Source organism: Anguilla rostrata, chromosome 3, assembly GCF_018555375.3.
Source record: "Anguilla rostrata isolate EN2019 chromosome 3, ASM1855537v3, whole genome shotgun sequence".
NCBI lineage: Eukaryota > Metazoa > Chordata > Actinopteri > Anguilliformes > Anguillidae > Anguilla > Anguilla rostrata.
Window position 1 is genome coordinate 73,168,906 of NC_057935.1, and position 21,058 is coordinate 73,189,963.

A 21,058-nucleotide genomic window follows, 5' to 3' on the forward strand; every position below is an offset into this window, starting at 1 on the left:
AAAGAAATGATTAACTCTCATCCTCATGACCAGTCCTGATCTCATTTAACTTCTCCTGTTCATGCTCTCAAAACCATGCATTGATTACCACCCCTGTTACTGCAGTGTTTTCTTGAATTCAGTTTCTGTTATTGTTTCTGTCAATGAATAAGGCCAAATTTTATTATCTTACAATGTTATTCCAAATTTTTGAGTGCTTGTTTTTTTTTTTTTTTTGTAATAGTGTGTGTACATGGTAGTATATTTCTCGCCATACCAGTTTGTTTGTCAAGCATTTTAAAAAGTCCATGATCGCCCCCATTCCTTGTCGGCATGCCAGTAGCCAGGGCCAGATCTATGGCGGGGCAAGGGGGGGGGGGGGGGGTGATAGCACCCCAACTTTTTCCTCTGCCCCCACAAAACTTTGCAGATAGCTAGCCATATATGAGCCCTTGCATTCGCGAAGCTCGGCAAATATCAGAGAAATCATGCAACTTCCGTCATGCATCACTTTTATATGTTCAATAAGCAATTCAATAACCATTTGATTAGTGTTTGGTTTTTGATATTACCTGTCTGTTATATTGTAGTTTGAATTGGGCCAACAACAACAACTGTTAAAAATAAATAAATTAATTAATTAATTATCTAGACTATACTGCCCTACAAAGCCTTCTGCAGTAACTACGCAAAGGATAAAACTGAGAAAAATGGCTTTAAAGTGTTTTAACTGGCCAGCCAAATGGGTTATAGGTATATAAGTGATATTGCACTAATTGCACATGTATTCATGAGGTAATTTTTATGCCCAAAACCATGACGGCTGGCCAGTTAAAACACTTCAAAGCCATTTTCCCCAGTTTTACCCGTTGCGTAGTTACTGCAGAAGGCTTTGTAGGGCAGTATAGTCTAGATAATTAATTAATTTATTTATTTTTAACAGTTGTTGTTGGTGGCCCAATTAAAACTTGCTCAGCAGTAAACCCGGATCATAAAATTTCCGATAAGGATAACCGTAATCCACACACGTATCTGAAAGGAACAGTTCACATTTTTACACCCTGGCCGGCTGAACAGCTCACCACAAATTATGTGATAAATTGGGGGCTCAAGCCCTCTTACCTGGTGAATGCACAGCTCCCTCGTTAGCACTGTTACCCAAATAATATTTATTGGGGGCTGAGAATCACCAACTGACAGTTATTAAACAAAGACACCATTATAAAAGCAAACGTAAGCACTTTTTCATATGTTCATTTGCTTGCATGAATTCGTATCTTGTAATCAAACGTGCCAGTATAGCCCAATAAAACTATTTTAGTTAGTTTTGGATCACCTTTGGACTTTTAGTGTGAAATTCAGACTCTGAAATGTCCTGCGTTCCAATGACGCAGCGTCCCATGTGCTAGCGAGAACACTGGCCTCATGGATTGGCCATGTTCACTGCACAGTGACCCCTGCAGCTTTTTCGAGGAGAGCAGAAGTGTCAAGGCGGTCACTGGTGGATTTTACTGTAAGGTGATTTTCGGCAAGCTGGGATGGTTAAACGTTATGCGGGTTACGGCTGTAGCAATACGTGCTACCTAGCTGGCTGGCAGGCGAACTCCTAGCCCAGCGATGAGTTGGAGAAGTCTGTAAATGAATAAAATATGCATTTATCCAGTTCTTCTTTATTCTCTATATCAATACCGGCCAAGACATTCTGATTACAAGGGCAGCACGGTGGTGCAGTGGACAGCACTGTCACACTGTCGCCTCACAGCAAGAAGGTCCTGGGTTTGAATCCCGGCCTGGGCCTTTCTGTGTGGAGTTGGCATGTTCTCCCTGTGATCGCGTTAACGCAGAATCCTACGCGATCTCTGAGTCTGATATTAACTTCCATACAGACATGGGCATGCGCATAAATTAAACGGAAAATATCGAGTCAACCTTGAGATGAAATATCACTATGCGATGCAGGCCTGTAAACTGTATCGCACACACTGTGTCTTGAATAAAAAGATGCCCCCCAAAAAATCTATCTGTCCCCCAAATCACAGCAGTCTAGATCCAAGTAGCTAATAACCGTTTTGGGAATTGGGGTTTGCCGCATGGACATATAGTTTCACTTTCACGTCAGGTACTTCACCTTAGATGTGTATTAAAGTCCGAAGTCCAATATTTTATGAAAGCGCGCAATGGCATACAAGCACCACAGAGTCACGGCGTTATTTTTCATCTTCGCCAACTTCAAATTTGGTAAGGACTGTGACTCGCCTCGGTAATTATTCGTTGTATGGTTTACTTTCTCACATGTTGCCTGTTTAACTATCTTGTTGATATGCCAAATAAACCAATAGTAGGCAAAACTAATAGAACTGTAGCCTACATGCTGTAAACTACGAACTGAAATTCACTGAACTCCGCTCTGTGCCAGTGCACTGCACTTTTACAGTTAGAGCCGTTAAAATCCTGTGAGATTTCTGACTGAGGAAGAGCCTCTGGCCGCCGGCGGTGTTGACTGCATGGAACGAGCCTACCTGTTTTGCATTTGACGGTTTCACCGAGTTTCTGACATTACTGTGGGATTTTCTACCTATGAATTATATTCTAGTATACTCAATGAGTGGGCACATTTTCAGAGAAACTTAAGACAGAAAGCTACGCAGCCGACATAGCCTACTGAATATAGTACGACATTTTCGTCAAAATGTAATATGGGATAAGTGCTCTATCGGGTTACAGAGACTGCTTTTTTTATTGGTAGAAATTACAAAGTACAGGTTGAAGCAGGAAAGTACAGCAATATGTAAATTCAAATGTTACTGTTACTTATTGAAACACAGAAGACATGGTACAATATATAAAATAATAGTAAAAAAATAAATAGGTAAATCAAAAGGTAAAATAAAATAAATTTTTAAAAAATAAAAAATTTAAAAAAGTAAAGTAAGGAAAAGAATAGTGTGAATACAGACATTCCATAGTCAGTAATAGTACAAATAATTAAATAAATTAAAATGAATATACATTAAGATATACAATGGTAAGGAGTGAAATTAACCAATTATTTCGGTTACATTTCAAAAGGGGGTTCTTCAAAAAAAATTTGTAAATATTTTATCAACTTTTGACTTTTATTGTCCTTTAGTATTTTAATTGACGATAGAAGTGAATCCAGTTAAATCAAAAAGAGACGCAAGGCAGGACGGGAGTTAGAGAATTTCTGTTTATGAACAAAAAAATTTTGCAATAACAATAAAGAAGTTAACTACATATTCCAATGTTTTATTATTTTTGTCATCATAATAACAAACAATGTCTTTTAGCATGAAGGAATATGTAATATTAGAATTTGAAAATAAGTAAGATGCTAAATCTTCCCAGAATTTCTTTGTTATTTCACAGCTATAAAACAGATGGACAGGAGTTTCATCAGCTTTATTGCAAAAAGTACAAAGGCTGTCAATATCTGTAAATTTAGCCATAAATGCCTTGGTTGGATATATTTTGTGTAGAAGTTTAATATGAGTCTCCTTGGTTTTATTAGAAATGCAATATTAATATGCCAGAAGCCAAGCCCTTTTCCAGCAAATATCCTCAATACACGTTCTCCAGTAGAATTTACCTCTTGGCACCACTTTGTTCCTTTGTTGGAAGATTTGGCGAATATGTTTGTTGATACATTTTTTTCAATATTGGTAATGTATTATCTATCTTACCACAGCAAAGGTAGTTTCTAATTAACTGAGTTAGCCCGGGAGGAATAGCTCGTATGACAGAATTGTATTCCTTAAAGGGGATTGGAAAGTTATATGTTTCCATAAACCTTTCATAAGATAAAACATTGCCAAAATCATCAAAAAGATTAAGTGTGTGGTTTATATTTCTAAGGTGCCATTTTGGAAAAAATAGTGATTTATTTTTACAAGTAATATCGCTATTATTCCATAGGAGGGATTTGTGCGGGGAGAAATTGTGGACATAGGCCAGTTTCCAAGCAAGGAGGGCTTGCTGGTGAAATTTGGATAGGAGGATTGGTAGCTTATGTGGTAAATAATTGCATTTTAAAAGAAAAGAGAGACCACCGATTTTATTAAAAATGTGGTTTGGGATAAAATACCAAATAGAACTGGGATTTAGAAGGCACCTTCTTAACCAATTAATTTTAAAGGTGTTTACTATGTCATTAAAATCTATAAATTCAAGTCCCCCTTCCTCTCTGGGGTTAGACATTACCGTTTTCTTAAGTTTGTGTGATTTATTTTTCCAAAGGAAATCTAAAAACGTTTTATTTATTTCCCTGACTGTAGATTCCTGAACAAATAATGACAAGGATGGGTATACAAAATGAGATAGGCCTTCAGCCTTGGACAGGAGGACTCTCCCAATAATCGAAAGATCTCTTTGAAGCCAAAAATTAAGGATGTTTTTAGTTTTTTTTATTCTACTGAAAAAATTTAAGTGTTGTCTAGTCACAAGATTTTTGGTAGTATGTATCCCAAGATATTTAACAGAATCCTTAACTGGAGTTACAGAGACTGCTGTGTCGGTTAATGGCTTTGTCATGATGTCAATATAGATAAGCGCACGGAGACAAATATATGAGTGAAAACGAAAGACTTAAATGAGACTATTTCAGCTAAATGTAATATATTTTACGTTTAGAATGTAAATGTAGACAGGAGGGATGAGCTGAGGCACAATTTGTGTCTGTAGGCTATTAGATTCCGTTCAAATAGGCTTATAAAACTGTGTTTCTTATCCGAGTATCTGTACTTGTATATTATCGATCAGTTATTCTAGTAAACGGGAACAGACTGAAATGAGTGGCAATACATTTTTTGTGCAGTGTTATCTGTTGAGACGGGCAGAAACAGCTAACGGTTGATTAAATTAACAGTATTAATGTGACGAGAAGCGATTTGTCGTTTCAATGCTGCACCCACACCCGCCAGCACCCCCCAGTCGACAACATCCACACCGGGTGTCACCAACCCTATTGACGCCACCGGGTCGTTATCAGATTCTGTTGAGCGAGCATATTTTTTCTGATGTTTTTTTTTTTAAAGAATACTTTAATTTACATGAATATACCTGAAATAATATCTACTGTAGCAAAATGTATGCAGACTTTGGCCTGTTTTAAAAAATATTCATAAGTAAAAGATTCACGGATATTATAAAGGGTATTAAGTGGGTAAAAGTATTTATAAAACGAATTTTTGTCCTTCACACCACACACTCAAAAAAAGAAAAAAATCCAGTTAATCATCCACATCAATGACTCTGGCTTTCTTGCAGGTGATGTCACGCCTGAGATGACTGTCCAGTCTAATGGGAACTTCACACTACAGCCTAATGTTCAGGGTCCCCTGGAGGAAATTTTGTGGAAGTGGAATCATCATAAGGTGGTTGAATTTTACCAGACAGAGGTTGACGACTACGGGCAGTTTAAAGGACGGACGATCCTGGACCTCACAACGGGAGCCCTGACCCTCACACATCTCACAGAGGCTGACAGTGGGGAGTATGTTGGTGAGCTGCAGATCAAGGGAAATCTGGTGCACCATCGTCAGACAGTGAAAGTGTTTGGTGAGTTTGCTTTTACTGAATGACCAAATCTGAGATTTCATCAAAGACATGTATCCATATGCTCTGAAAAAATGTCTGCTACTGAAATGGATTTCATATCATTTTATGGGGCATTCAAAAATGTTATCTTCTTTCCAAGCAGGTAGAAGCGTGGCATTTTACATTATTTCAAAGTGCTTCACAAGTCGATCTGTAACTACACGGTTATGGGTGTGAATATCGCTAAATGACACTATAGTTAGTTTCTCAACCATAAGTGTTTCCGTAAATAAGAGCTTTATATAAGTTGATCATATGGGGCAGGTGTGGGAGGGGACGTTGGTCTGTAACCACAAGGATATGGGAGTGAATAGCATGTGAGACCCTACAGTCATACGCTAGTGTTTCAGTGAAAAAGAGCTTTATATCACTCGATCATGTGGGTCAGGTGTGTTAATCCATGAAAGACAATGCTAAAGTTAGCTGTGAGGTCACAAGCCTTTGTTCTCCATGTAGATGCTGTAGGTAAACCAGCAGTCACCTGCCAAGTGAACGGCTCCTCGGTAACCCTGCTGTGCTCTGGGGGCGACAGACCAAGCTCTCAGTACAGGTGGGAGGGGCCTGCCATAAAGCCCCAGCCAGGGTCCCAGCTGAAGATAGAGGCAGCAGAGAGCTCTGATGCAGTCTACACCTGTGTGCTGCACAACCCTGTGGGTGAGAGCAGAACAGACTTTCCTGTAAAGAGCTGCTTCCCTGCTCCAGGTAAGGCCCATTCAGCTGATGTAAGGACTGAGCACAGGCCTGCCATCCTGGCTGCCACAGTCCACCCTAATGCTCATTTCACAGGTTTGGGTAGCTGTTCCAGCTGGTATGCAGGTCTGTGGTCTAAGGGTTTTAACTTGAGTTAAGCACACTGCAATTTTTTTCCACTTGCTCAATTTACAATTTGTTCATGTTCTGCTGTTCTCCTGGGGTTACCAGCCTCTGTTTATTTTTCTGTGCTATCCTGTGAATTCCATGGGACTTCAACCCAAATTTCACCCTCTGGTCTACATCATAGAGTACTGGGTAAAGACCCTGTTTACGGTACTGTCGGGGTCCTACTAGGGGTTAAATGCTCAGTTTCCCCATCTACCCCACAGTCTCTGAAACATGACTGAGGCACATTGATTATTACTGACCCCAATCATCCCCAGCACTGTCAGCTGAGACAGCTGTTGCTGAGCAACCAGTCAACTTCACATTAACTGCCATTTCATTAACACAGGGAACTAAATAAATCATCTTCTAAAGTCAGAAATACATACACACAAAAATATATTTATATACATCTTTCAATAGTCAGATCAAAATGGTGAAGTTTGTCCTTTATATTTTTCTAACATGCTCTGTTTTTCTTTGTTTTTAGGAAGCGCCTCTGTCGTGATTTCTGTAGTCCTTGTCCTCCTCCTCATCTTCATCATTGTGGGATTACTTTTATTTTACTACAAGAAATTCTACAAAAGTAAGAGTCTTTTCAAATAACACATGAAATGATATTAATAAACGCATTCATATGCAGATCCTGCTGTTTCTGGAGCAGTTACTCAGGACTGGATTCAGTAGGGCTGCACTCCTGTTGTCTCCATAAAATGAGCAACAAGCTCTCCAATACTGTGGGACTGAAAGCTCATACATTAGCTCTACTACACCCAGGACTAATAATAATAAAAATCATGTTTTACATTGTAGGAAGACAAAATGAAGAGGACATGGAAGCTCAATCTGGGGGTAAGCTGTAGAAATGATGGTGATGACTATGATGATACTACTGTGATGCACGATGAGTAATGAATAATATTTCATATCTTATATTGTCGAAAAGACAAGACTGAGAGAGAGAGACTCTGAAGCTGCAGTAAATGGTGAGCTGTAGAACAGTGTTATTCACTCTGGCCTTAGAGCTGCAGGTGATGACATCACTCCCTCTGGTACTTTATCTCCGAACTTAAAACACTGCAGCTGCAGGTTTCCTCCAAAACATTAACATCTATACAATGTATGCCTATACAGTACTCAATGACAAATGTATTACAATCAGATGTATTCATATTCATAAACTTCAGATGTAGGCGTGCTGCTGGTAAAACTAGATAATAAACTAAATCTGTGAAACATTTCTTTTGAAATAGAAGGACAACAGCTATTTCCAGCAGACCCTGAAAACATTGAGGAAACTCCAGGTAAGGCAGAATTAACTCTGCGCTGAACAGAAACGTGTCTCATAATGAAACAGCAGTACTGAAATGCCTCTGTTTCAGGGTTGGGATCAATTACCCTGCAGTTCAGTCAGTTCAGGAAAGGAAATAAATTGCGAAATACCCATAAAACATTGTGGACATTTTTCAAGCCATGAATTAAATTTGAAATTTAAACGTTTACTTTGAATTTTCCAAATTGTGAAGGTGAAGACTAAATATAACTGCATTACATGCATTATTGTGTGTGAACAGTGAGGAAACATGGGGATTGAATCCTGGCCTTGATGTAAAGCAGGATCAGATTCACCTGTGAGCCTCTTTGCATTTGTACTGTACTCAGCACACACAGCCTTATTTCCTCTGTTTCTACAGTAAAAGTTCAGGATAGAGTAAAGTTTATTGAAAGTGGGTGGAGCCCAGATAAGACCCATGATGAGCATCAGAAGACAGCACTGACTGAGCAGCACAAAGGGACTGATGAGAGTGCTGGAATTTCACAGGAGGAGAGTCAGACAGGTAAGTACAGAGAAGCAGCAGGTAACCTGCCAGTCAGTCACCTGCTTTACATCATATTTAATATTTAATTTCATTTCTCCACAGAATCACTAAATTGGGGTGAAGATTCTGAAGAGAAAGGAGTGGAGACTGAGAGGGGGAACTCTAAACACCCCTCCTCTGGCACTGTCCCGTTCAGCGCTCCTGAGTCTCCACCTGCTGCTCCACCCAAAACAGGAAATGAAGAGGAGACAATCCACCCTCCAGAATCCAGCCCCTCTCTTCCCCACCCCCCTAATTCTCCCCCCCCCCATCCAGCACCAGCTCCAGTACAGAATCAGGACCAGGAAGCGGAAACAGGAAAAGCAGCAGCAGCAGAATCTACTGATGAGACTGGAGCCAATCAGACAGCAGGAGCCCAGAGGCAGAGAGAGAAGAGGGGGGGGCAGGATGGAGGTAGTGATGGGGGCTGGGCTCAGCCCAGTGGGGCAGGAGGGGGAGGAGCTGAGAACCCTACAGCAGATCCAACCCAGGAGCTCCACAACAGCTCAGAGGAAGAGGAGAATATTCTGAGATGGGGTCCAAACACCGATGGGGGGGCAGCCCACAAAACACCTAATGAGTGTGCTGGAATTTCACAGGAGAGTCAGACAGGTAAGTACAGAGAAGCAGCAGGTAACATTCTCAGTGAGAGACTCAGGCAGCTGCTCCTGCTCATTCTCTTGTGTGCAGGTGCTCTTGCTGCTCAGATACATTTACAGGTAGATTTATTTAGGTAGATCTATTTCATTTCTCTGTAGAAAGATTAATTCAGGGTGAATATGTAGAATTTATTAAACTGTATTGGTTAAGATGTTTTTTAAAAAATATCCCTTGCATTATTCTGTGTGAGCAGTTAGGACGAATGGGGATTGAATCCTGGCCTTGATGTAAAGCAGGATCAGATATTCACCTGTGAGCCTCCTTGCATTTGTACTGTACTCAGCACACACAACCTTATTTCCTCTGTTTCTGCAGGAAGTGTTCGGACAGAGTAAGCTGGTATGAACCTGAGAGCCAGGTAAGACCTGGATGAGCATCAGAAGACAGCACTGACTGAGCAGCAAGGACTGAGTGCTGGTTCCTGGGGGAGTCTGTAGGTAGTCAGAGAGCAGGGTAACTGCAGTCAGTCACTGTGTTGATTTGTTATGTTGTTGATCATCCAGAGAAACTAAAGCAGGGGAAGATTCTGAGAGAAAGGAGAGATAGGACACCTTTGGGAGTACAGCAAGGTGATATTTCACCACGGAAATGATACAGACCAAATAAGAAGTCACTTTCGCCATAGAATTACTAACAGTAGTCTAAAAAAAACTAAAAGCAGGCACAGGTTTGTGGTGACCAATCAGGTAGGCAGAAAAGAGGAGTGGGGATATATTCCTCTGTTTCTCAGCAAGGCAGATTGGAGGCTGAGACCCAGCTCAGTAGAGTAGAGCCCATGAAGAGGCATCTGAAGGTCAGCACTGATGAGGCAGCACAAGGGCCCTGATGGGAGTGCTGGAATTTCGCAGGACAGTCAGACAGGTAAGTACAGAGAAGCAGCAGGTAACCTGCCTGTCAGTCACCTGCTTTACATCAGATTTAATATTTTATTTCATTTCTCCACAGAATCACTAAATCAGGCTGAAGATTCTGAAGAGAGAGGAGTGGAGACACAGGGGGGGGACTCTAAACACCCCTCCTCTAGCACTGTCCCGTTCAGCGCTCCTGGTCTCCACCTGCTGCTCCACCCAAAACAGAAATGGAGGAGCTCCCTCCCCATAGCTCCCTCCATCCCACCTAATTCCCCCCCCTTTCCCAGCACCAGCTCCAGTACAGAATCAGGACCAGGAGGAGAAACAGAAGAGAGCGCAGCAGAATCAAACTGATGAGACTGAGCCAATCAGAGAGCAGGAGCCCAGAGGCAGAGAGAGAGAGGGGAGGGGCAGGATGGAGGTAGTGATGGGGCGGAGCTCAGCCAGTGGGGCAGGAGGGGAGGGGACAAGTGTCTCAAAACAGATTCAGATCAGGATATAAAACCCCAGATCAGCAAAAGGAAAATCTAAGTGTCCGCCACTGAGCCATTAAGCACAGCTGATCCAGTCCAGGGACTCCCAGACACCACGGCCCGTTCCCCCCCTCACACTGGGGCGAGTGAGGGGTCCTGCTGTTCAGAGGAAAGCCCAACATCAGGCCCAAATCTGGAGCCCAACAGCACCTCTGAGGCAGAGGAATAGGGAGAAAGGAGAGGACGGAGTCACAGGACAGAGGGGTGAAGTCCCTCCCAGAAAAGCCCCCGAAACCCTACAGCCCCTATAAAACCCCTAAACCTCTATAGCCCCTAAAACACCCTTAAACCCTTGAGCATTACATCAGGCCTCAAATCCGAGCAACTACACACTTCTAGGGAAAAAAAGATAAGACATTAAGAGAGGATTCACTGAACAATTCGGTGAAGTCCCCCGTAAAGCCCCGAAGAACCCCTGCGGTACAGCCCCTAAACCCCTTTAACACCGCTTAGCAGGACTGTCCCAGAGCACACAGGAGGGAGAGACGCAGGCGAGCGGGTAATTGTAATTCCTGCAATATTTTGGTGTCTAATTTCCATGTAAATAGTTGATAAACTCCTGATGAAAGTCTGTTATCTAATCTAGCTAACTCGTGCTATACTTTTTTTTTTTTGGCTAGCAGCAGCAGCTATAATTTATTTTCACTTTTTTATCAGGGGAGCCAGTCGTATTGCTGCCACACCCCACCACTGTGTTCTGTTCTGTGTTTAACTCCTTTTGGCCAGCTATGGAGGTGTTTCTGTGCTAATCCTTCTCATTTCTCTTTCATGATCTGTAGATTATAGTGTGTGATGTGCACCAGTGCAGCCCCTGTCATTTTTATATACTGAAGCCCACAATTATGAAGAAATGAATCTATGTATTAGCAGAACCAGTTAAAAATAAATCGTTTGTTATTGTGGGTATTGTATTTTCTATTAAATTGAATCATTATTGGTCTTATATCATTATTATTTTATTTTTATTCATTCTATAATATTCCATGCCCTGTTTTGTATTGTTATCTATTTGAAATGTACTTTGTTAATCTTATGTACAGTAGGTATACACTGTATGGAGAGTCTATTCCATCTGACCAATAGGGGAGCCAGTTGTAACACAACCCTACCTGTATTTCATGCCTTTTGACCACATAAAGCCCAAAGACCCTCCGCTCAGTCTTGCCATCCTCTGTACATCCCAGCTGCAGAACACAGCGCTATCTAACTTCAGTAGGCCCTGCACACAGGCCAGATTAGTGCTGTGACGAGCACCTTCACTCATCGATGTCGTCTCACTGACCAGTGGATTTCAGCAAGCAGTAATTTAAATCTCACTGTAATACGCAAGCCCTCATCACTCCTGCTTAGTGAAAATAGTGGACACTGCTGCACCCCTGAGAACCTGGCAGGTGTGTGGAGCCCCATACCACAGCCCCCTCATGCAGCTTTGAACCACAGCCCCCTCATGCAGCTCCGAACCACAGCCCCCTCATGCAGCTCCGAACCACAGCCCCCTCACGCAGCTCCACACTACAGCCCCCTCATGCAGCTCCACACCACAGCTCCCTCATGCAGCTCCACACCACAGCCCCCTCACGCAGCTCCACACCACAGCCCCCTCATGCAGATGAGAAGGTTCTAAGGAGCCGAATACCTTCCAGTGTGAGCCGAATATCTTTCCACTGGAGATATGATTGTTTCTCCACATGATTGTTCCTCTAATACATGCTAGAGGCAGAACAGGATTGCTGCATTCAGGATGATGCTCACATCTGGCTCATAGATCACAAACACATGGAGTCCAGTCAGAGTCAGAGAGATTGAGACAGGGCTGCAGTTAAAACAGACAGGAGATAGGCTTTGACAAGAGAAGCAAGGGGTATAAACCAAACAATGCCTGTGAATTGGGTCACAAGGAATGCATTGATTTTGAGTCCATGTCTAAAATGGAGTAATATATAATGTAAACAGCAACTGATTTGTTCAAACCCACCTAAAATCAAACATGAAATAGCAAATACATGTTTCAATACAAATAAATTCAATGTTTTTATTCAGATAAAGCAGATGCTTTTTTAATGTGTGGTTTTTGACTTTCACTGCACTTATTATCACTATGCACAGTCAAGACTGCTCCAGAATGCTGTATCGTGCAGTGGCAGTTTTCACGCGGAGGTTTTTCTTTTTTTTTTAAAATCAAACTGCACAGCTGCTAAGTGCCAATCTTTGCCCAACACTCCCATCTAGTGGTGACGTACTGTAAATGCTATTCAGATTTTAACTGAAGACCAAACATGGGCGCTGCGGTCATAACATTACAGGCCTAAACTACAACCTAAATGTGCCTGGAAATTTAACCATGTGTGTTTGTCTGCGTGTGTGTGTCTGCATGTGTGCGCGCGTGCGCATATGCGTGTGTGTCTGTGTGCGTGTGTGTGCTAGTGTTTATAGTTCTTGGATGCACAATGGGTGGCTTGGGTGTTCAAGTGAAGCACTGTTTTTGGAGGTCTGTGAACATTTTGGAGCATGCCCACCATAAGAAATAGTATATTTCATTTTTCTCACTTAAAAGTCCAGCAACCTCATTGTCTTTATTAATGCATATTTTTCACACAGAATGGTTGCAGATATTAAGCCAAATTATAGTATTAGACATAGGGAACCTGAGTAAACACAAAACACATTTAAATTATTTCATTTATTTAATGAAAAAAGTTACCGAACACCCCTATCATCCATGTGAAAAAGTAATTGCCACTTTAAACTTAATAACTAGTCGCACCACAACTAGCAGCAATAACTAAAACCACTTTCTATAATTCGATATCAGTCTTGATATCACTCAAATTTCTGTGGAGGAATTTTTTGCTCACTCTTCCTTGCAGAACTGCTTTAATTGAGGACAAATTGTTTTCGAGCATGAACTGCTTATTTTAGCTCCTGCCACAAAATCTCTATTTAGTTCAAGTCAAAACTTTGACAAGGCCACTCCAAAAATGTAAATTTTCTTTTCAGCCATGCAGATGTGGATTTTATTTTATGTTGTGTATCATTGTCTTGCTGCACAACGCAATTATGCTTCAGCTTCAGCTCACAAACAGATGACTGGTCATTCTCCTTAAATATTTTCTGGTATAGAGTAAAATTCATGTTTCTTAAATAATGGCAAGTCGTCCAGGTCCCAAGGCAGCAAATTATCCACGCACCATCACACTACCATCATCATGTTTGGCTGTTGGTATGATGATCTGACTATGAAATGCTGTATTTACTTTAGGCCACACATAATGGGACCCTTGTCGTCCAAAAGGTTCCCCTTTTGACTGAGCTGCCCATAAAACATTATCCCAAAAAGCTTGGATATTATCCAGGTGCATTATTTTGCAAATGTGAGACCAACACTGATGTCTCTCTTGGTTAGCAGTGGCTTCAGCCTTGCTCCTCTCCCATGAATCCCATTATTGCCCAGTCTCTGTCTTATTGTGAAGTCATGAACACTGACCTTAGCTGAGGCTAGAGAGGCCTGCAGTTCTTTGGATGTTCTTCTGGGATCTTCCTTAATGAGTTGTCATTGCACCCTTGGAGAAATTTTGGCCAGCTGGTCACCCCTGGGAAGATTCACCAGTGTTCCAAGGGTTCCCCATTTGGAGATATGGCTCTCCTTGTATTTAGGCGAAGTCCCAGAGTCTTAGAAAGGGCTTTGTAACCCTTTTCAGACTGATATTTCAAAAACTTCTTGGCTGGAGTGGACCGCAACAGCGGGACCAGCCCTACAAACGCGGATGTCTGTGACTGACTGAGTGACTGAGTGATGAAGTTACACCATTGGTCTGCCGAATCACGTGTGTTAGGTCCAGCCATATACTAGATTTCCTAGTCTTGTTTCTCATCTCTTTGGAATTTCCTTTGATTGTGGCATAGTGTGCTTGCAGAAACTTTGTGGTGACTACTTCACTCTGATGGTAAGGTTCAATGTGAGTTTAGATTCAACAGGGCTGGCTGCAATCAAGCCTGGCTGTGTTCAATCAGCTGAATCTGATTCTCAATTAAATTTGGTTAATTGGTTGATTGAATAACTAAGGGAGCAATTCCTCTCACATGGGTGATATGGGTGTTTGAAACAGTTTTCATTAAATAAATGAAATCATTTTTAAAAATATTTTTTTGTTTTTACTCAGCTTCCATTAGTCTAAAATTACGTTTTGTCTAAAGATCTGAAACCATGCAGTTTGACAAATATTAATAATAGAAAAAGCGCTTTACAAAGCGCTTTAAAAGCGCTTGATTTTTATTTTGATTCAACGTGTATCAAATACCCTATGATCTTCATTGTAACATATAATAGAGTGTATTTATTTATTGACTTATTTAAGTTTGCCTTTATGTTACAATACATTCCAATTTTTCAATGCAAATATTAAACAGGCGCTGTTAAGTATTGGGCTTGTTGTGGATATTATTTGGATTCTTCTGCTATTTACACGGCTATAACAAATAAGGGCTGTGGACAACGCGCTTTCACTTTCTCATTCGGTACTTCCCACTAAGGTGTGTTCATGAATCCAAAGTCCACTATGAAGGTGAGCAATGGCAGAGAAGCACTTCAGAATCACAACGGCGTTATTTATCTTCGCGAACTTCAAATTTGGTGAGAACTGTTTTCCTAAATCGTTTCGGTAATTATCCGTTCTGTGTGTTTTACGTCAGAACCTTTTTAACACATTTAATTATCTAGTTCATGTGCCAAATTAATCTATATAAACTAAAATAACGACATGGGCTGTAAACCACGAGCCGAATTCGCTGAACTCCGCTCTGTTCCACGCACTGCTCTTTTACAGTTAAGCCGGGCACCCACCGCACGCGTATCGGCCGCGAGCGCACTACGCGCGTATTACGCGCGTAACTGAAGCGTAGTTGAAGTACTGTTATTACAACGGCAGCGGGCGACGTCGTCTCCACCAGATGCGAACGCGTCGCGTACCGGCTGCGAAGCTCGCGCGACACAAGCGAACTGAAGCGTAGTTTTTCGCTTCAGTTCTATTTTTTCGGCTTGTCGCGCGTCACGATGGCCTGTTTATACACAGAAATATGCTCTAAAATGCTAGTTATACATGCTCTGATTTATATTTCATTCTTATATTACTGGGGGTGTGTCCCTAGTTACCTCCCAGATATTTTATAAGCACCAAAAAAAATACAAGCCTTATCGTTTTGTAAAAATAAATAAATAAATAACTGGAACCTGGGGAAAAGGCAAACTTAGTTTCGCTGTCTTATTTTGCGGAGGGGTGGGGTAAATTTGAAAATACACCACAGAAAGACGTAGCCTATCGCACATGTACTTCAAAGCTTCCGGTGTTCATGGCGTTGTGGTGTTCATATCTCTTCAAGATTAAACTGTTACTGTCTTTTTCATGATTAGCTGATTTTACTAAATATGATCCTATAAATGTTTTGACGTGAATGACAAGACAACACGGGAATTCCCAATGGTTGATTACGGATTATTTATTATTATTATGATCATTACATATTCTTCATGAAATTGGCACGCTTGTTAACCAAGCAAATAAATTAATACAGTTTGAGATTGATTGTTATGCAGGCTACGTTGCGATTTAAGTTTATAGTAATTCTTGAAAGCGTTTACTTTCTCACGTATTTACGAGTTAACGAAATATTAACAAATTAACAAACTGAAAAAGGTCTCTCACCAAAGTATTCACTTAACCCATAATCAACAGTCCTGAACAAACGTGAAATACACGATGTAAGCCCAATGCAGACTGTGAGAGCTACTAGGAATATAGAGCTTTAAGCAAGCCTTTGCGCGACACAAACGGAACCAGTGGAGACACCCTACGCGTCGCGCCGTGCTGCTTCGCCCTGCTGTTTACGCGACGCATACGCGACGCGTGCGGTGGGTGCCCGGCGTCAGAGCCGTTAGAATCCTGAGTGATTTCTGCCCGAGGAAGAGCCTCTGACCGCGGACGCTGCGGACAGTGTTGAGCGACCCTACCTGTTATGAGTGGAAGCTTTGACCTTGTTATAGAGTTTCGGATAGTACCATGGAACTTTATAGCTGTGAATAGGTTTTTTATTTTATTTTTTTATTTTATATTAGGCCTATATTCTGGCGAACGCTCAACGAGTGAACACATTTACAGAGACACGAACTGCATGTAAACGACACAGTAAACATACATGTTGCCACATACATGATATCCGGAAACAGAAACCGCTCCGCGAGTTAATGATTTGTCAGAACGACTTGCCATCATAGGTAAACAGATTGAGACCGATTAGGCTACAGCAACATGGGCGTAAAACACTTAAACGAGACGTTTTTATTTTATTTCACCTAGTGTAATATAGGCCCTATGTTAAATTTAGAACGGTGGGTGTAGACAGGAGGGATGAGCAGCTGCTAGCTGCGTCTGTAGGCTGTCGGTATCCGTCAACTCAGGCTTCACATCCTAACGTTGTTCTTTAAAACATTAGTAATGGGCAGATCATGGGTAAAATGGGGTGTGTCGTTTAAAATTCAATTTAAACTTGATGTTTGCAAAGTGAATTTAACCCAGAGGTCACTACACTGCAGCCTTCTCAAGTATTTTAGAAGAGGAGAATGGAGGTAGGTCTGTAATTTGTTAGGATTTTAGGGTTTAAAATTAGGCTTTTGCACAGGGGGCTTGATGACAGAAGCTAAACTGTCAAGGAGTTGGGTACAAAACCAGAGGCTAACAAGGCCAGCTAACGAGGTTAAGCACAGGCGAGCTCCATACCAGTCACAGTTCCTTTAGTAATTTGGCTGGTAGTGGACTGTAGGGCAGCTCACAGAAGTCTGCCTCAGAGTAAAACAGACCCTCAGAGTGAAATAGACTGTTTACTGTGCTGAGAGGGAGTCGGCTGGTGTGAGAGACAGTGCTGAAAACATCCTACTCGATCAGCGTTATGTAAACCTTTGGGTCTCCATAATAAAGTCTAATCATGCTTTGTATCGTTAGAAAGCTGATGACATGCAGAAGAAGTTGGTGTCTTTGGTGCTGGGTGGTGGATGGTGGGTGCTGGGTGCTGGGTGCTGGGTACTGACTAAATCTTGGTACCTATGGGTCGGCGCCCAGCCAGATGCAAAGGTGGACCCGGTGCGGTATGCTTACAGAGATAGTGTACGCAGGATCATCGATGTCCTGTTCAGTCATGATTGAGTCTTCATTTGATGATTTGGTGTTTTGATTTTATCTTTTGGGTATATAAGGGGAAACATGGAATGGTTCAGGGAGACTAGTCGACATGGTCTCCTAGGCATCATATGCATATAGCCATCTCACTATACACACGCCTTTGCACTATTGTATATTGCCACTATTGAACACACTGTACAATAAACTACCTTCATTTTGACCTGGCATTCCTCTTTGAATTTTACATCTGCACACCTAGTAGTTTTAAGGTCCTAACATACACACAGAACTCAGGACATCGGCACCCCGTAGTCACTTGCTTATACACTAGTGTTGTAGCAGGATTTATGCAGGCTACGCAAGCCAGAGGCACGTCCACGCCTACCATGATAGACAGCGATCGGTATAGAGCCACGCTACTGGCGGAAAGCGGTCTCCTCAGTCTATGCATAACTGTTGGCACAGAGGAAATGTTAAAACATTATTATGGAGTCAGATAAGAGATATCATTAAATTACTCCTGTTCTAGTAGCACCAAGTGAGACTGCACGCGTTCCTTCACCACTCAGATACTTCCGCTGCGTGTGGACGGGGTTTCTTACAGGATCCAAAGGACAAATTAGGCTCCTCCCTGCCCTGCTGCTTCAGTGGAGAAGAGTGCAAGGGGAGATCTGTCAGTGATCCACTGATTAAAGTGATGCCATTTTATATACACTTGGAGATTTATAGATTTGTATCTTTGATGTGGCACAACATTTAAAGACCAAATATCAGATGATATGCAAGAGGAGAAAAGTGGCACTAGTCCATTGAACAAATGTAGCAAAATATGGGTAGCATTGCTTTGGAAAAGCGCTTGCTTAGAATCACAGTGCAAAGTAAATCACAACACGAGGAGTTACCTGGAAACTGCAGCAGTTTGTGGGTGTGTGACACCTTTCAGCCAGCTTCTTTGGACAGTGCAGACGCAGGTTTTCTTCAGATTTTTTTGAGTGCTCAGTATTTATGTTTGTAAAATCAATATCTGATTACTGCAATTTAAAGGAGGCCCCCTGTCACATTACATTTAGGTCACAAAAATAAATAAAGCATTTCCCTGAGCAAAATAATGAGCCATAAAATTCCATGAATGGGTTATATATGTGTCCTGGACTAGTGCCAGCAAAGGAACTTCTGATCATTTCTCTAACTTCATTTACTGTATCTGTATACTTGCTAACCTGTTAGCTCAGATTAGAGTAAAAAAAATTGCTCATGATTTTTATTAATATACTTTCTTGCAGGTGATGTCACGCCTGAGATGATTGTCCAGTCTAATGGGAACTTCACACTACAGCTAAATGGTTGACTACGGACAGTTTAAAGGACGGACGACCCTGGACCTCTCAACGGGAGTCCTGACCCTCACACGTCTCACAGAGGCTGACAGTGGGGAGTATGTTGGTGAGCTGCAGATCAGGGGAGAGCTGGTGTACTATCGTCAGATGGTAAAAGTGGTGAGTTTGCTTCTACAGAATGGCCCAAATTTTGGAACTTCCACCAGTATTGGGCATACAGTGTAGCACAGTGGGTAAGGAACTGGGCTTGTAACCGAAAGGTAATGGGTTCAATTCCTGGGTAGGACACTGCCGATGTACCCTTGAGGAGGGTACTTAACCGGAATTGCTTCAGTATATATCCAGCTGTATAAATGGATGCAGTGTAAATGCTACGTTAAAGGTGTGTATTTCGCTCTGGATAAGAGCGTCTGCTAAATGCCTGTAATGGAATGTAATGTGTACCTATGCTAAACATCTTTAACTGATCCTCTGGTTGTGAACCCAACCCAGATAAAGTTGCTGTCATCAAGCTCCTGCTGAAAAAGTCTAATGTGAGTTTTCATCACAGAGATCTAGCCATATGCTGTGAAAACAAATTATATGGTTGCAGCTGAAATACATCGTAAATCGTTTTGTAGGTCACTGAAATTCTCACCTGAACTGAGTCACTGAAAATCTGGAATGAAAAGCAGATGCAGTCTGTGAATCTGCTCTCTGTCAGTCACACAGGTTCATCTCACACACCTGAAACCTGCTCTCTGAGTCACACAGGTCATCTCACACACCTGAAACCTGCTCTGTGTGAGTCACACAGGTTCATCTCACACACCTGTAACCTGCTCTCTGAGAGTCACACAGGTTCATATCTCACACCTGTAACCTGCTCTCTGTGAGTCACACAGGTCATCTCACACACCTGTAACCTGCTCTGTGTGAGTGACACAGGGTCATCTCACACACCTGTAACCTGCTCTCTGTGAGTGACACAGGTTAATCTCACACACCTGTAACCTGCTCTGTGAGTGACACAGGGTCATCTCACACACCTGTAACCTACTTAACAAGTTGGTATATCCCAGAAAAACAGCACACCTGTATGGGAGGTGTGAGCATGTGTGGTAGGGGAAGCTGGGCTGTGTTGAGGGCAGTTCAAATTAGAGCATTTAAATCCACCAATAAAAAATTTGACCCACGTTTAAATTTACACCATGTTAATTTGTAGCTATACCATGGACCTAAATAAACAAGCAGAAAAAAACACTTTTACAATATATTCACTGGTTTTCAAATCATATTCAATATTTTACAGAATAAAATAAAGTATATAGATGAATGACAGAATGCGAAGAAATGAACTTTAGCATTTATAAACAATAGGCTAGTATTAACCAGCACGCTGAAACGGCGGACCGGAACATGTGCGTATTCTAACAATCAATAACTTATTCATTCATTCATTCAATATCACAGCGAATAAACAACCAAATGCTAAACAAAATGTGAATATTCAACTATTTAATTGAAGCTATGTATACAGTATGTTTAACAGTGATATAAATGCTCAGTAATTTACAAATCAAAGAGTCAGCCAACACGCAATAGTAGGCTAAATGAAAGGGCGTCTGCCGCCGTATCAGATTTACAACTTAAAACAATCAAATAAGTTCTAACAGAGTGATGGCAAACCAACCTATCTACACAAAATCACAAGCTATGAAATACACATGTGCAAGAACTAAGTCGTGACAGTTGCACTTATAAATTCTGACGCGTTGATATATAAATAAATTAAAATAAACACAAAAGTAGAGAATTTCGTTAATAACACAAAATGCATTTATCAATAACCGCAGCGGTAAATAACAAAAAGTATCCGCTTCGAGAAACAAGATAACTCGTACTTACCTTTAAAGACGCGAGGCAAACAAACAGGAGCAAGTATGTAACAACCCATTCTTACACAATGACCAAAAGAAGTTCCATTTTAAATTCTTACGCCTGGGCCACACCGCTTACCTCACGTGTGCATGACGGCTACCTCGCTGAACTGCTGCGGCTCGCACGCATGTGCGTGTCCACACCGCCAGCGTTGCTGCTGCGGCGCTGCTACTGCCAGCCCTATCTTTCTACATTGAGTTTGCCTTTGATAATGGCCATCAATAATAGAATGTTTGATTTCATTTCATTATAAATTTAATTTATATTTAGTTTAGACAG

At 41.5% G+C, this 21,058-nt stretch overlaps 1 protein-coding gene and 1 long non-coding RNA gene across 4 annotated transcripts in view; one reads left to right on the forward strand and one right to left on the reverse strand.

Annotated features, from left to right (window-relative positions):
• Positions 1 to 21,058, forward strand: part of LOC135251895 (protein PRRC2A-like) — a 150,371-nt gene that overhangs the window by 46,323 nt on the left and 82,990 nt on the right. The gene's annotated exons all lie outside the window — the stretch shown is intronic.
• Positions 16,315 to 21,058, reverse strand: part of LOC135251900 (uncharacterized) — a 37,661-nt gene continuing 32,917 nt past the window's right edge. For all 3 annotated transcript variants that reach the window (XR_010329226.1, XR_010329228.1, XR_010329227.1), the window contains exon 3: positions 16,315 to 16,825. This is a non-coding gene — a long non-coding RNA (uncharacterized LOC135251900). The remainder of the gene's footprint in view (positions 16,826 to 21,058) is intronic.